This window comes from Balaenoptera borealis (assembly GCF_965194805.1).
Source record: "Balaenoptera borealis genome assembly, chromosome: X".
NCBI classification, from domain to species: Eukaryota; Metazoa; Chordata; class Mammalia; order Artiodactyla; family Balaenopteridae; genus Balaenoptera; species Balaenoptera borealis.
The window spans coordinates 33,480,474-33,496,588 of record NC_138881.1 but is presented as its reverse complement, the minus strand read 5'-3'; the positions used below and the strand labels follow the sequence as shown (position 1 = coordinate 33,496,588).

Below are 16,115 nucleotides of genomic sequence, written 5' to 3'. Positions count from 1 at the left end.
TTTTAGGGTGGAATCTGATTTGGTTGCCTTTTCTCTTTATTTATTCATTTATTTATTTTGGACTGATTGCTCTGGCTAGGACTCCCAGTACTTTGTTGAATGAAAGTGGTGAAAGTGGTCATCCTTGTCCAAATCAAATGTTAATCTCATCCCAAAACACCTTTACGGATACACGCAGAATAATGTTTGACCAGATATCGGGACACTCCGTGGCCCAGTGAAATTGACACATGAAATTAACCATCACGGTATTATTCATATTAAGTGCGGAGTCAGGAAATAAAAATTCTAGTGTCATAATCTGTGAAAAGTCTTTGTTTTTCCTTTCAATTCCTTTCATCATTTGAAAACGTAAAAGAACTAACAGTTACACAACTGATACTAGTAAGTTCTTACTCGGTGTCGGTGATTACCTCTTATTCATTCATTCAATGTATTTCTATTGAGTACCTTTTTATGCCAGGTATTTTTTATAGGTACTATCACAAAACCTTGTTCTATAAACTCTTCATATTTGCATTGTTTTGGAGATCAGTGCTCTTCAGTCTTTCATGTTAATCCCTTCTTTAAAAATTAATAATGCAGTAGGCTCGATGATACACTCATAAGAAAGTGGACCATACGGCAGTAGTTGGTGGCTTATCATCCTCTCCAAATATATATATTTGATGTGCATGCATATATATAAACAAATCATTTAATGAGGGGTAGTTAAAGTGATATATCAATCTAAAATGAATATTATCTGTCCCTGTGCTGTTCACTCTACATTATCTTATTATTACAGTTACTTTCTGAGTTAATTTTTACTATCATTACCCGTATTTTTCAGATAAAGAAATTGTGAATTACAGAGTATGTAACATGCTCGAGCACACATCTTATAAATAGCAGAGAGTGACACTCTGAACTGGATTCCTTTCTAGGTAGTTTGGAAAGTCTGGCTGGACCATGAGGATTAGAACAAAGACTGTTTAACTCGCTTGAGCCTAGATTTCACATAGTAGGGGCTCAAAAACATGAATTAAAGACTGAGTAGCCTTTTAAAGTTTTAGTTTCATTATTTGTCCAAATTAAAACAGTGAGTGGGAGTGGATGTTGACTATGTATTTAAACTATATTTCCTTTAGGAGGAAAAAAATCAAACACCCAATCGTGACAAATTGTTCTTAGAATTTTACTTTAATATGCACAAACATAAAACTAGGTATAAAGCTCTGTAGCTTTAAAGTGTGCTTTTATAACTGTAAAGCTAACAATTTGTAAATGTATGTGCATATATATCTCATATATCTCTCATATAAATATATGAGTATATATGTATCATATACATGAGATATACACATATATGTGTATATGTATGTATATATGTGTATATATATGTATATATGTGTATACACGTATACATGTAAATATATCTGTGTGTATATATATCTCTTGGAAGAGAGACTGAACGCCAAGACAAAACCTCGCATTCCTTTACAGGACGTGCAATGCAGATCTGTTGTGGAGTAACTGCTGGCTTTGGGAAGGAAGGTGAGGCCAAAGGCAGCCCATTAGAAAGGGAAGAGGCTTTTGGAACTGGGAATTGAGGTGAAGAGAACTACTGACAGAATTGTAAGGGATAACACTCTTGCCTTTGAGTGTCTGTGTGGTAGAGTCCGCGGCCTGGAGTAGAAGGGGAAAGCTGTACTAGAGCAGCTTCTGGTGGCAGGAATATTATTTTCTTATACATGCAGCTATTGAAACATTGCATAACATTCCTCAGATCTTAACTGTCAAGGACAAAACAACAGTAGTAATAACTGGAAATGTCAGTTCCATGTCCACAGTAATCTATTTCCAATTGCTTCCCTATTTCACGAGTTCTCTATCAATTATCCATGCTTTTATTCCCCCCAAATCATCACTTTTTGCCTTAATCATGTGTATTCCTCAGTTATGCTGTAGAGAACAGCAATTTTCCCTACGTGGCCCTTCCCCCTTAATTCTCTTTTAATTTTCCACGTCCACAATCCCTAAGTTTTGAAAAAAGACAATAGCATATAAATGAATTAAGGTGCAGAATTCCTCCCAATTATGAAGATCAATTCCTGGGTCATTATTGATTGATAAATATATTGATCACATCAATGTAAGTATTTTAATCCGTTTGTCTACAGAGGCTGCAGCTACAAGATGAAAAAACATAATCAGTTTATTCAGTTGTTACAAATGTAGGAAGGGGAAATGGAAATAGGATTAACAAGATTTTATGCAGAACCAAGAGTCCACTTCCTGCCTTTCCAGAGACACTGTTCTATAAACCATGGTATTGATTTTCCTAGCCAGGCTCTTAAGCATGTTTGGTTAGATTACATTTTGAATTAAAGCAGTTCATTGTAGTAAATGTCTTTATGGGACACTTCTTGCGAAAGAGTGCTGTTGGGTCAAATGAACAAGAGAAAACAGGTAATGATATAATATTAGAACTCTTTTTACAAAATAACATCTCAATTCCCGTTTTGTGATAGGTTCAATAACATGTTAGAAAACCGCAGTATGTGTATGCGTGTATGGAATGCATACATTTGTATGTGCATATTAGCCTTGGATTGCTAATGTTAATTTTGCTAAAATTTGGACCTTCATGTGGATTGTGGTATGGATATATATCAGCCAGGTAATGTAGACATTAATGGGAACATGCATCGTAGCTGCTTGTTTGTGTGTGTGTGTGCGCATTCTGTGAAGTTTTAATTTAAAAAAAAATATAAATGTTGTACTAGATGCCGTGGATCAAGTCAGCACTAGTAGAAAGCTAAGGTTATTGATTATTCTGCATTTTTCATATCTGTAATAGGAAGTGATTCAGGAAGTTTTTTGCTAGCTACTAAAAAAGTAAGCTAAGATATTTAAATGTAATCTCTCAGTAAGCTCTATGTAATGAGCAATTCAATCTTGGGACTTTAGATTATTCATGATCTATATTCTCAGTATACTGCTGCATTGCTTAAGGTACATAGGTGCAGAAATGAGTGCAATATGCATTCTTTACTCCCTTCTTAGGAGGAGGTGCAAGGTGTGGGGTTTTGTGCCAGATAGCCGTCCGTTGAAAGCCTGACTCCACGCCTTCCAAGCTGTGTGAACTTACCTATAGTGATCTACTCATCAGAAAAATGGTACTAATGATAGGAGATGTGATGAAGATTAAGTTAGATGATGCATTTATGATGAGGCTAATATTACACAGCTCATTGATTGCAGTGAATACACAGTAACGATTATTTTAGGAACTAGACTGACCCTGAGAAAGTAGTCTACTCACTATATAAAAGCTCACCTTCATTTTTAAATTTTAGACTCTTTCTGTTAAAATCCTGGAAGGCTAATATAATTTCTCCTTCCCTCTTATTTTGTTCTTTTTCTATTTTAGCTAGTCACTGAAATCTATTTTATGTTACTTCTGGTGGAAAGGTTAGCAGGTAATGCAGTTCCAAAATATGAATAGCTTTTGGAATCAATAAATCCCAAAGATTAGTATGAGAAAGAGGAATTAATCTTCAAAAAGTAACTTATAAAAAATATAAATTTATATAGCCTTTAGACATTTGTAATATTATTAGTCCTGAGCTGCCGTTTAATTTCAAGTGTATCTGTCTTTTCATTCTAAGAAAATTGTAAACTTCCTAAGGTCAGGGACATTAGATCATGTCTATTTATTTCTATTGCAGAGCTTTCTCTACTTGGGGCGTAATAATAATAATGGTGCAAAGAGTAGTAGATCTTAATTTTAATCCTTTTATTTTAAATTATTTTAGTGTAGTAGTAAAGTAATAGATATTACTTAAAATTACTTCAAGAGTATAGACCTTTAGTCTATTGAATACAGATCCATTAAATACTGGTACTGGTATTCTGTACTGTATTATGAAAAATATGATAGCTCACAAAGCTGAATATGTTTTTATTTAAGGATATGAAGGAAAGAATGCAAATATGCAGTGTGTAGTAGATTTGAGTGTTTTTCAAAAATTTTATTTTCATTTTTTTTTTTTTTTTTTTGCCACACCACACGGCACGTGTGGGATCTCAGTTCCCTGACCAGTGATCGAAGCCGCACCCCCTGCAGTGGAAGCGCAGAGTCTTAACCACTGGATCACCAGGGAAGTCCCCTGAGTGATTTTTAGAAGTTAGTTACTTTCCCCACATGCTAGAAAGAAAGTCTGATTGGGGAAGAGGGGTGTGAAATCAGCAAGATGGTGGAATCAGAGGTTCCCAGCTTTAGTTTTCCTCAAGGAAATACAAACTAGCAACTCTCCACAGACAAGAAGGCCTCTGTGGGGAAAAAAAAAAGAAAAAAATCCCAGAACCCAGAAGTGAGGCTGAAGCACCCCCCTGTGGACCACAAGGCAGCTTCACTTTGACCACGTAGCCCTTCCTGCAGGCCAGCACGCAGCCGCACCAAGAGGTTTCTCCAGTGGGGAAAAGAGACCCCAGCGTGAGCATCCGGGTCCCACAACATTCCGGGAAGCTTCCCATGAGGTCCACATCTATCCTTCACGAGCAACACTGGGAGAAAAGGGAGAGCTCAACCACCTGGTATCAGCTTGAAATAAAGGGGGCGGGGGCAGGGCTTCCGGCTTCCAGCATGGAGATTGTGATGGACTGTGCACCTGACGGCAGTGGTGCCCAATCAGCGAGCACAGCCAGCAGTTCCTCCCACCTGTGGTGTGGAGCCAGTAATCTCATCTGGCCAGGGAGCACGTGGGCAGCTCTAGCCAGATCGGGTCCCCAGCCAGCAGTCTGGCCCAGCCATGGAACTCGTCCTCCATCCCTGCTTAGGCAGGGTCGCAAGCCAGCAGCCCCATCCAACTGCAGAGCGCAGGCTCTAGGCTTGCCCAGCCAGGAACCCAAAGAGTGACTCTGCAAAATCTTGGAACCCCGTGCACAGACTCGCCTGGCTTTGGAGCCCAGCGTCCAGCCCCCTGGGTGGCTGAGCCGATTTCCCATTATGTAAGCTATTGAACTACAAGAGTAGCTATTTCATTATCTTGCAATTCTTCCATGTGCTCTCAATTTCTTCCTCACAATGCAAGGACTTGTTGGGTATGCTATAAATATTATAAACAGTGCTATAAATATTTTCCTTACTTAAAGGCATGGTTTTTATTATACCTACTAAAGATCCTTTAGTTGCTCTAATGATAGATTGAAAAGAGAACAACATCCTTATCCTCTGCTTAAATGGTAAGAGGTCAGGAGAGCATGACATGGGTATCGCTGGCCATGATATCCAATTCTACTTGGTTTGTGATTTTTACATCCTTCCAGAGTTGAATTTAATTTATCCCTGCTCCTGCCACACAACTGACAAAGCTGTGGTGGCTGTAACAGGCGAGATGGAAGAGCAGGGTACAACTGGTTCCAGAAAATGAAAGTCCATCTTTATGTTTCCTTTCTTAGAGGCCCTGGTGCTGGGAATGTTCTTCCTCTAGTTTCAGTGGTTGGGGTCCAAGGTTTCAAGGTGAATATTTCATTGTCCATGATATTGCTGAGTGTCAGTGTGGAAATAATACACACAACTAGAAGACTTTGACCTCACACTTGACCCTAGATAATTCAGTTACCTGGAGTTTTCTCAGTTATAAAATGGAGATAATAATTCTTTGGGGTTTCTCTGTGTTATAAACCTCAAAACAAACAAAAAGCCCCACAAAGATTGTGAATGGGCATTTTGAAAACTTTAAGTAGCTACACTAACACAGTTATACATCAGGCTCTCCCTAATTCCTTCTCCTTCTAAAAAGTATGGATTTTGAAGTCTCCCTGGTGTTAAGAAGTCTAAATTCTGTTTGCGTCTGTTTATATCTGTATGACAACTAATACCAATGTGGGTAATTGCTGCAGTGACGGAACCCATATAATTTCTCCAGGGAAAATTTTATTTTCACCAATAAGCGATAGGAGGCCTTATTAGTGACTCTTACTTTGCAAATGCACATTTTCATCTTAAGCAAAAGCTAGGATTGAGTGAGGTTTAGTTGAAGACGATCACCCTGGATAAACACCATCAAAAAGTGTTTTTTTTTTTTTTTTCCCTTGGCTTCTTTCCTGGGTACCTTTTTAGGACCCTTCTTCCTTACTCCCTCCTCTTTCCCAAATGTATGCTGAGTATCTGTTCTGTGATGTTGGTAGTATTAGGCACTTATATAAAGTAATCCTTTAATTTTCAGCAAAGTTTGAGTTCGCTAATATGGCCTCCATTGTATAGATGCGGAGACATGCTTCTTGAAGTACAAGGTCACATAACCAAAATATGGAAAAGAAGATATTCTAGTGTGTGTCTTCTGACTATAAATGTGTCGCTATTTCTGTGACATGTGCATATTCTTTATTGCACTTTTAAAATTGAGGAAATTGTAGATAATTGATTCTACTTTTGGTTAAATGGGAGACTTAAATCTCCTTTCTTACCTGTCTTGCACATCACAGCTCTTCTAATGAACTACTGCCCGTGGAGTCATTTCACACTACAGTTTGATTTACCTGATTTATTTATTTCAAAGATAAACTCATTCATTCATGCAGTTGAGTATTTGAGGGCCTGTTATTTACAAGGGGGCGATTTGTGTTAGAATACAATGGGATAAAGTAGATCATGAGCACATTGACTGGGACGTACAGTGTTAACCTTATAGACAAAGGAAATGACACGTAGCCCTTGTTTTGGATGTGACTGCAGTGGAAACTCTGAGAAAGGCATGTATTATAATACAAGAAACTCTGATAAATTGTATTTGATCATTAAAAAAAGAAGGAAAACGAATGAGATCTTTTGAAGAGGAAGAGACCACTTCTGGTAGGGATTGTTTCACATTATGGGAAAAGAAGGAGATGAGGGTAGAACGGGTTTTCATTGTTAAAATGTGAGAGAAAAATTGTGGACTCTTAATAAATCCTATTATTTAAAAAAGCGTCTCCTCTGTTCATTCATTCAGCAAATAGTTATTGAGCATCTACTTTGTGCTCTGCATTTTCTGTGTAGTGAGAACTTAGAGGCTAATTTAAAATGTCTCTGTTTTCACAGAGGGTTAAGCCTAGAGAAGAGAGGAAATAAAGACGTAAACAAATAGATATACATACCACATCTCGTAGAGATCAATTTAAAGATAAAGCAGGGGAAGGTGGTAGAGAGTGATAGACGGTGATAATTGGGGTGTGGTAGTCTGAGAAAGACTCTCCAAAGAAGTGACATTTGAGCGATACCTGAATAAAGTGAACCATATGAACATCTAGGAAAAGAACATTGCAGACAGAAAGAAAAGCAAATTCAAAAAGCTCTGAAATGGGGTATTTCTCATTCTCAATGGAGACTTTAGGTTCTCTTCCACGTGTAATGGGTAGCCTTCTGAGCATTGTAATTGGGGAGGAATGTGACCTGATTTTGATGTTTAAAAGATGACTCTGGTTTACTGTGTGGAAAATATTCTACAGTGTGAAAAGAATTGCAGTGGGAAAGCAAGGTAAGAGGCTCTTGCTATTGTGTGGCAAGATATGGTGGCTCAGAGAAGAGCAGTAAGGGTAGAGATGGTGAGAGGCGCTCCCTTTGGGAATATACCGTGAAGTTATATCAAACTTCAGCATGGAATGAGAGGAGTCAAGGCTAGCCTGAGCAATTGGCTGAGTGGTGATGCCATTTACCAAAATGGGGAATATGGCAAGAAGAGCAAATTTAGAAGTAGGAAATTATGTGTTCTTGTGATAATGCCCTTTCTTTCTTTCTTTCATTGAAGTATAGTTGATTTACAATGTTGTGTTAGTTTCAGGTGTATGGCAAAGTGATTCAGTTATGCATACATACATTCTTTGTCAGATTCTTTTCCATTATAGGTTAGTACAAGATATTGAATATAGTTCCCTGTGCTATACCGTGGGTCCTTGTTGTTTATCTATTTCTTATTTTTAGTAGTGTATATCTGTTAGTCCCTAACTCCTAATTAATCCCTCCCCCCACCTTTCCCCTTTGGTAACCATAAATTTGCTTCCTATGTCTGTGAATCTACTTCTGTTTTGTAAATAAGTTAATTTGTGTCATATTTTAGATTTCACATATAAGTGATAAAGAAGATGTGGACTGAATATATATATATACTCACACACACACACACTAGTTGCCAACATGGATGGAACTAGAGATTATCATACTAAGTGAAGTAAGTCAAACAGAGAAAGACAAATATCATATGATATTGCTTATATGTGGAAGATAATGCTTTATTTTTAATTCCTATTATACATGCTAGTAGAGGTGTCATATGGGCAACTGATCATAGCAATCTGGAGTTCACCGCTGAAGATAAAAATTGGGGGGGTCACACCTAGAGGGGTGGGATAGGGAGGGTGGGAGGGAGACGCAAGAGGGAGGGGATATGGGAATGTATGTATACACATAGCTGATTCACTTTTTTATACAGCAGAAACTAACATAACATTATACAGCAATTATACTCCAATAAAGATGTAAAAAAAAAATAAAAGTATCTACAAAAAATTTTTAAAACTTGGGGGGTCAATAGATGCATAGAGATAGTAGATAAAATCATGCTATTCTATTGAATTACCTGGGGAGTTAGTCCCAAGACTGAGCTCTGGGTGAATCCAACTCTGAGGTCAGAAACAGGAGACTTTGAAATTCAAGTTTCAAACCGAGAAGGAGCAGAACAACAGGAATTGTGGTGTTAGAAGAACAGAAAAATGGGGGATTGCAAAAAGCAATGAGTTACTTATCAGGTCCAATGCTCTTGAATACGATGAAACTATTAACTGGATTTTGCCATGACACCTTATTGGTGACCTCGACAAGAAAGTTTCACTAGCAAAGCAGAACAAAATTCTGGTTGGAATGAATTCAAGAGACCCTGGGAGATGAAGACGTGGAAACAATGATTTTTAAACGACTCTTTTTGGTAATTTTTCTACAAAGTGGAGCAGAAAATATAGAGTGGTAGCTGGAGAGAAAAATTACGTCAAGAGAATTTTTATTTTGTTTTGTTTGGTTATTTCAGATGATGTGAGTTATGAGAGCCTTTTTTGGTTTTGGTTTGTTTGTTTGCTTTTTAATGACAGGAATTATCCCCCAAAAGACAGAACAATAATATAGGAGACTAAGGAGGCAAATACAGGACAAATATTTAATTGGGCAAAGAGTTGGGATCCAATGCACAAAGGAAAGGCTTTGCCTCAGTAGAATAAAGAGTTCATCCTTTGTCTCCAAGGGGATAGAGAATATGGGTACAGATGTCACTGGCCTGGTAGATGTGGTGATGGGAGGAAAAGACAGTTCTCTTCTAAATTTTTAAATTTTATCAGTGAAGTACAAAGCAATGCTTTGAGAAGGAGAAATGGAAACAGGGTGTTGGACAATTGATGACAGAAATACGATGATCATTGGAAAATGGGAAAATATATTGATGAGGGAAATGGGGCAGAACTTTCAGCTAGCGTTGAAGGCTCGTTTAAGATTCATGCCATATGTAACCAGTCAGTGTGGTATGTGTTTTTCTCTAGCCATATTTAACTGTTGGGGTGCAAGTACGAGAATGGCAGAGATGAAGATTTAACCAGGACTGGGGTTTTCTCAGAAGAATATAAGAGCGGGAGAGAGAGGCAAAGGAGTTAAAAGTAGACTCAAAGAAGGGATAGTAGTGGACGGTGGAGTCTAAGCTGGGAAAGTAAGGAACTGAAAGCAAGGCACAATTAAGTGCCTTGAAAGAGTGGTAAGGGTCACTGGATTGGAAACGTGTTGGAATTGAAGAATCGGAGGTTTGGGAATATTAAAAGGGGTGATCAACTAGGTAAAAAGCAGGGATCGGAAGGTGGAATAATTGAAATTGAGATTTGAAGTTGGTGTAATTATTGCCCAAAACAAAGTCTAGAGTCTGACTGTAGGGATTGGTGTCTGTAGTGAGATGAGGACAAGACGAATGGAGCTAATGCCAGGATTTGAATGGATAGTCTTTGTGAATATTTAAATCAAGAACGTTGATGAGAGTAGTCACAGGGAGCAAGTCAGGAATTCAGACACTAAGTAACCTCAGTGAAAATGGGGAAGTGAGTGAAAAGGGAGTAGTTGATTGCAATGAGGATGTTGGTGAATCCTACACCCTGATGGCTGTGTTCCCTTCTCACGAGGGTGAAGTATATACACATACTTCCATTTATGGATAAATTCCTTCATTACTGGAAAGAGAAGTGTGCTGCAAATCTGTGCTACAAATCTTTCTAGCTACAAATTTCCTGTCCCAGGCAATCTTACCTGTTATTTTGGAAATGTAGAGAAGTTGCTTGATTTCTTATTTTGCATTTATGAGTGAGTTTTAAATCGCTATTCATGAAATGCAAAGATTAATCTTACTTGAATAGATATGTGTGGATATTTGATGGTGCTGTGTAGTTTTGCTCGCACAGACCTATTTTGCACACTAGATTTGCCAAGAACTTGAAGCTCCCTGCTATTCTGCACCTGTGTTATATGATATGGAAACACTCTTTTCACGGTGAATTTTTATGAATATGGTAAAAATTTTAAGTATGTTCAATTGGGAAGCATGACAAAAGAGCATAACTAAAGTTTCACCTATAATTTTGGTAAATAGTTTTCAATCTGTTTTGGGGGCTTGATGCAATCCTAATAAGGGGGATAACAATTTCATTATTAAATGGGGCTAACATTATTTTGGCTGCAGATTTCAAGTTTTGCTTAAGAAAGTAATTGTCATGATGAATTCATTATAATTTTAATACAAATAGAACTCTCTGACTCCTTTTTCTCAGCACAGTTATTTTGAAATTTATCCCGTTTTGTAGCTGACCTAACTAGATCATACTTTTAAAAAGTAATTCTTCTTTATTTACGGTTTTATTTTTACAAATAATTGATACAACAATGCAGTATTCACAACATTATAAAATGTGAGAAGAGTATATGTGAATATTGATTTCATAATTGATAAAATTTCTATAATATTGATGAACCCAAGCAGAAGGTCACTGAGAAATATTTATAAGCATTAGGTGTTAAATTAACAGATGTAGAATCAAAGTTGTACGTACATGGTGGGATGGACACTCACCATGAATTCTGATTGATATTAAAATGAGAGAGAGAGAAATCGCCAGGTAAGTAGTAAATAGAAAACTGTCTAAACATCTTCCCGTGCATCATCTCCATTTTGGCTGATTTTTATTACTTTGTGTATAGGAGTCTTAACAGAATCATCTCTCCATCCCTTCCTGAGGAACAGCCTCTCAGGGATGTCTGGTATCCTGTAGCCCTTGCTTAGAATGAACTCTTTAAATGCTATTATTGTTCCATAAAGATCTTCAAGAATGTCGTGTTCAGGAAGCTTCTTTCTAAAACTCCCATCTTCAAGTAAGACGTTGGGGTCAATTGAAGGTTCGTCATTTACTAGCTTTTTCCACAACTTGGGCTTCAGGTACGATGCACCATACCTCATCTCCACCGAGCTGGGTTTATAAGGATTCTGTGGTTTCTGGGGTTTCCTCTCCCCGTTTCCTTCCTCTCTGGATAATTTTATCTTCTCCATTTTCTCTAGCCCGATGCTGTCCTTTACCTTTGAAGGGACCTGGGTTACTTTCTTCGTGTAGACTGTATCCTGGGCAGGTGGCCACTCCCAGCCAGCCTCACACGGTTTCGTGATGAGCGCTTCATCAGTGCCCAAGTTTCCAAAAGCAGCAACCCATTTGAAGGATTTACGAATGGCTTTCGGTACTTCTCTGTGAACAGGAGGATCAGTGAGTGAATCCTTTCTGCTTGACTTCTTGTCTTCGTGATGCAAACTGGCTGGATGTGACACAGGAGGCTTCTTTGGAGGTTCCAGGTAGACCTTGGCAGGACGTTTTTTACGAAGCTTTGTGGGGGACTTCGTTCTTTTCCTGGGGCCCTGACAATAAGCCCATGTGTCCTCCAGCTTCCCGTCAGGATCGAGCACTTCCAGCACCTTTAATAAGAGGTCTGCAGGTAGATCTTCCTCCAGATTCGGGTAGAGAGCCAAGGGATGCTTGGTCAGGTGGGCTTCGATGTCCTCCACGAATGCCTTCTGCGCTAGCTGGGCTGGCGAGAGCGTGGAAAACAGGTCTGCTTCCGCGGGCAGCTTTTTCTGACTCTTTTTGGGGGCATGCTGGGGAACTCTGTGAGCAATCACGGGGAGAAAGCCCTCCTTAGGGCTGCGAGTGATCAGATCTTCACAAGGTGGGCAACCCTTCCGGAAGTCGTCCAGCCGCTCTTTCACAAATATCCACCGCCGGCTGTCCAGGGGGGTGGGGAGCTTCGGGAGCATCTTCTTGTGCTTTGCGAAACACTTGGAGGGTAACTTGTCTTTGTACCAGGGCTTGCAGGTCATGCCCAGGGGCATCGGTTCCAGTGGCCCCGGTCCTAGCAGCCACTTCTTGTCCGCCATGGTTCCCCTGGCCCCTGCGGGGGGCGGGGGGGGGCACCGCTTCAATAGTTTGCTGTTCGGGCCTCTCCGGTTGCTAGGAGACCGTGTAGCCAGGTGCAGCCAGGTTCTTCCCGGAGGCGGGTCAACGCAGGCGCCCTGTGAAGCCTGCATTTCTCCCAGGATGGGCGGTGGGTGAAAGCACATTCCTTTCTGTTGTCGTTACTGTTCCGTTGTATGGACGTAGTGCCATTTATTTATCCATTCACCTTTTGATGGACATTTGGGTTGTTTACGGTTTGAGGCTATTATAAATAAAGCTGCCACAAATATTTGTGTTCCTGTTTTTGTATGTCCATGTACATACTTTCATTTCTCTTGGGTAAACTTTAGCTATGAGTGGCATGGTGGGAGCAGGTGATGTTTTATGTTTTTAGACCACCACCAAACTTTTCCAAAGTGGTTGTACTAATTAATATTCCTTCTAGTTGTGTATGAGAATGGCGCTTTGTCTACATACTCCCTAACACTCGGTAAGGGTAGTCATTTTCATTGTGGCTGCTCTAATAGGTGTGTAGTGGCATCTCATTGTGGTTTTAATTTGCATTTCCCTGAGGACTACTGGTGTTGAACATCTGTTCATGTGCTTATTTGCCATTCATATCTCTCCTTTGCTGAAGAATCTGTTCAAACTTTTGCACTTTTTAAAATTGTTCTGCTTGACATCTCTTGTTCTGAGGATTCTTTGTGTATTCTGGATGCACTATGATCTGTAAATCTTTTTCTCCATCTGTGCTTTGTCTTTCCATCGTCTTAACACCGTCTTTCAAAGGGCAGTTTTTACATTTGATGAAGTCCAGTATATCAGTTTGTTCTTTTATGGATTGTCTTTTTGTGTTGTATATAAGAAAACTGCCTATGCATAGGTCATGAAGACTTTTTTTCACTCTGCTAAAATTTGTATAATCTTAGGTTTTACATTGAGATCTGTCATCTATTTCAATTTAACTTTTTAGATGATGAATGATATGGATCAAAGTTATTCTTTTTAGTTCTATTTTTTGCCTGTGGATATCCAATAGTTCCAGAATTTTTTTTGAAAAGAGGAGCTTTTCTCCACTGAATTACTTTTGTAGCTTTGGGAGTGTAAGTTGTCCCTATTTTTGTGGGTCCATTTCTAGACACACGTTTCTGTTTCATTGAATCTTCTGTCTTTACACCAGTTCTGCTCTGTGTTGATTATATTCTACAGTAAGTTTAAAATTAGGCTGTATTCGTCCTCCAACTTCTTTATTCTTTTACAAAGTTGTCTTGACTCTTGTAGGTCTTTTGAATTTCTATAGGAATTTTAGAATCAATTTGTCAATGTCTTAAAAAAAAAACCTGTGGGGATTTTGATTAGGATTTTATGGAATCTACAAATAAATTTTGAGATAATTGACAGCTTAACAATATTGAGTTTCCTGACCCATGACAAAGGTACATCTCTTCATTTATGTATGTATGCTTTCATTTATCTGAGCAATATTTTGTAGTTGTCAGTGTATAGGTCTTTCACATCTTTTTTGTGTTCAGCCTCTCTGAACTTCTATTTCATCTCTTTTTGCCTTTAATTTCTACTATGGAAAGATATAAAGTTTGTTCTTGCTGAACTATCAAGAAAGCTCTTATTTTATTACTTAAATAATTCAATGGAAAGAGCATGACAGTGAACATTTATATTATTTCCAGACTTGCAAAAGAAACCACCACCAAGATGATGTGTTGTGTAAAGTACGTACAACTTTAATAAAAGAAACAAATCAGCCACTATAACTTATAATTGGAAGCATACTAGAATAATGACAAACCAAAAGTTTTATGAGTTTTAGGAGTTAAAGAATTACATCGTTGAAACTCAGCTTTAAACTATCAGGAGAGGCACAAATCATTTCCTATAATAATGCAATAATATTTGGTATAGGGAAAAATGTCAAAGGATAAACTATCATTCCTGATTTCATGAAGGAGAAACATTTCACAATGGTACCTTGGTATCCGCCTGGGGTTAGTTCCAGGACTCCCCTTGGATACCAAAATCCACAGATGTTCAAGTCCCTTATATAAAATGGTGCAGTATCTACATATAACTTATGTACATTCCTGTATACTTTAAATCATCTCTAGATTGCTTATAATACCTCTTGCAAAGTAAATGCCGTGTAAATACTTGCCAGCGTGCCGCAAATTCATGTTTTGCCTTTGGGGATTTTTTGGAATTTTCTTTTTCCAAATATTTTCCATCTGCAGTTGGTTGAGTCCATGGATGCAGAACCCAAAGATACGGAGGGCCGACTGTACTACGCCATTTTATATAAAGGACTTGAGCATCCATGGATTTTGGTATCTGCGTGGGTCCTGGAACCAGTCTCCTTCAGTTACTGGTGGACAGACGACCGTATTCTTCTTATGGACTCTGTTCTTTCTAGCTCATCTCCTCTGCTCCACACTGATGTAGATTCTTCCTTTTTAAATAACAGCTTTATTGAGATATAATTTACATATTAACAATTCTCTCATTTAAAGTGTACAATTTAATGGATTTTAGTGTATTAACAGGATTGTGCAGCCATCAAAACAATCAGTTTTGACACATTGTCATGAACCTCAAAGGAACGCCATACCCATTAGCAGTCACCTCGTCCATCCCCCAGCCGCCTCAGCCCTTGACAGCCACTAGTCTACTTTCTGTCTCTTTGGATTGACCTATTCTGGACATTTTATATGAATGGAATCATAGACTATGTGGTCATTTTTGACTGGCTTCTTTCATTTAGCATACTGTTTTCAAGTTTCATCCATGGTGAAGCATGTATATGTACTTCATTTCTTTTTATTGCCAAATACTAATCAATTATGTAGATATACCATATTTAACTTATCCATTGGTCTGTTGATGAACATTTGGGGTTTTCCACTTTTCTGTTGTTATGAATAATGCTATGAACCTTCATGTACGGAGTTTTTTTCTATTCAGTCTTTTGAAATGTATTAATCTTTTTCCCCCTCTTTAGTGAGGTATAATTGATAATTTAAAATTTCATATTTTTAAGGTATACAACTTGATAATCTGATAAACATATACATAGTGAAACATTCACCACAATCAAACTAATTAACATATTCATCACCTCAGATAGTTACCATCTTCTGTTGTGGGTATTGAAAACACTTAAGATCTACCCTCTCAGAAAATTTCAAATCTACAGTATTGTTAACTATATTCACTGTGGTGTACATTAGATCTCCAGAATTTATTCATCTTAAATGACTGAAAATTTGTCCCCCTTGACCAACAACCTTCCCATCTCCCCCTCCCCCCAGCCTCTGACAACCAACTCTACTACTACTATTCTCTGCTTCTAGGAGTTTGACTCTCTTAGAGTCAACATATAAATGAAATCATGCAGTATTAGTTTTTCTGCATCTGGATTATTTCACTTAACATGATGCCCTCCAGATTCATCCATGTTGCTAAAGGCAGGATTTTCTTCTCTTTCAAGGCTGAATAATATTTGTGTGTGTGTGTGTGTGTGTGTGTGTGTGTGTGTACCTCATATTTTCTTTATCTGTTCATCTCTGAACAGATATTTAATTTGTTTCCATATCTTGGCTATTGTGAATAATGCTGCAGTGAAC

General features: G+C 38.3%; 1 pseudogene across 1 annotated transcript; it reads right to left on the bottom strand.

The window, feature by feature from the left end:
• Nucleotides 1–8,388: 8,388 nt before the first annotated feature.
• Nucleotides 8,389–15,895, bottom strand: LOC309620275 (protein FAM47E pseudogene; annotated as a pseudogene). The gene has a single exon. The product of its transcript is annotated as a protein FAM47E pseudogene (transcript).
• Nucleotides 15,896–16,115: the final 220 nt, after the last annotated feature.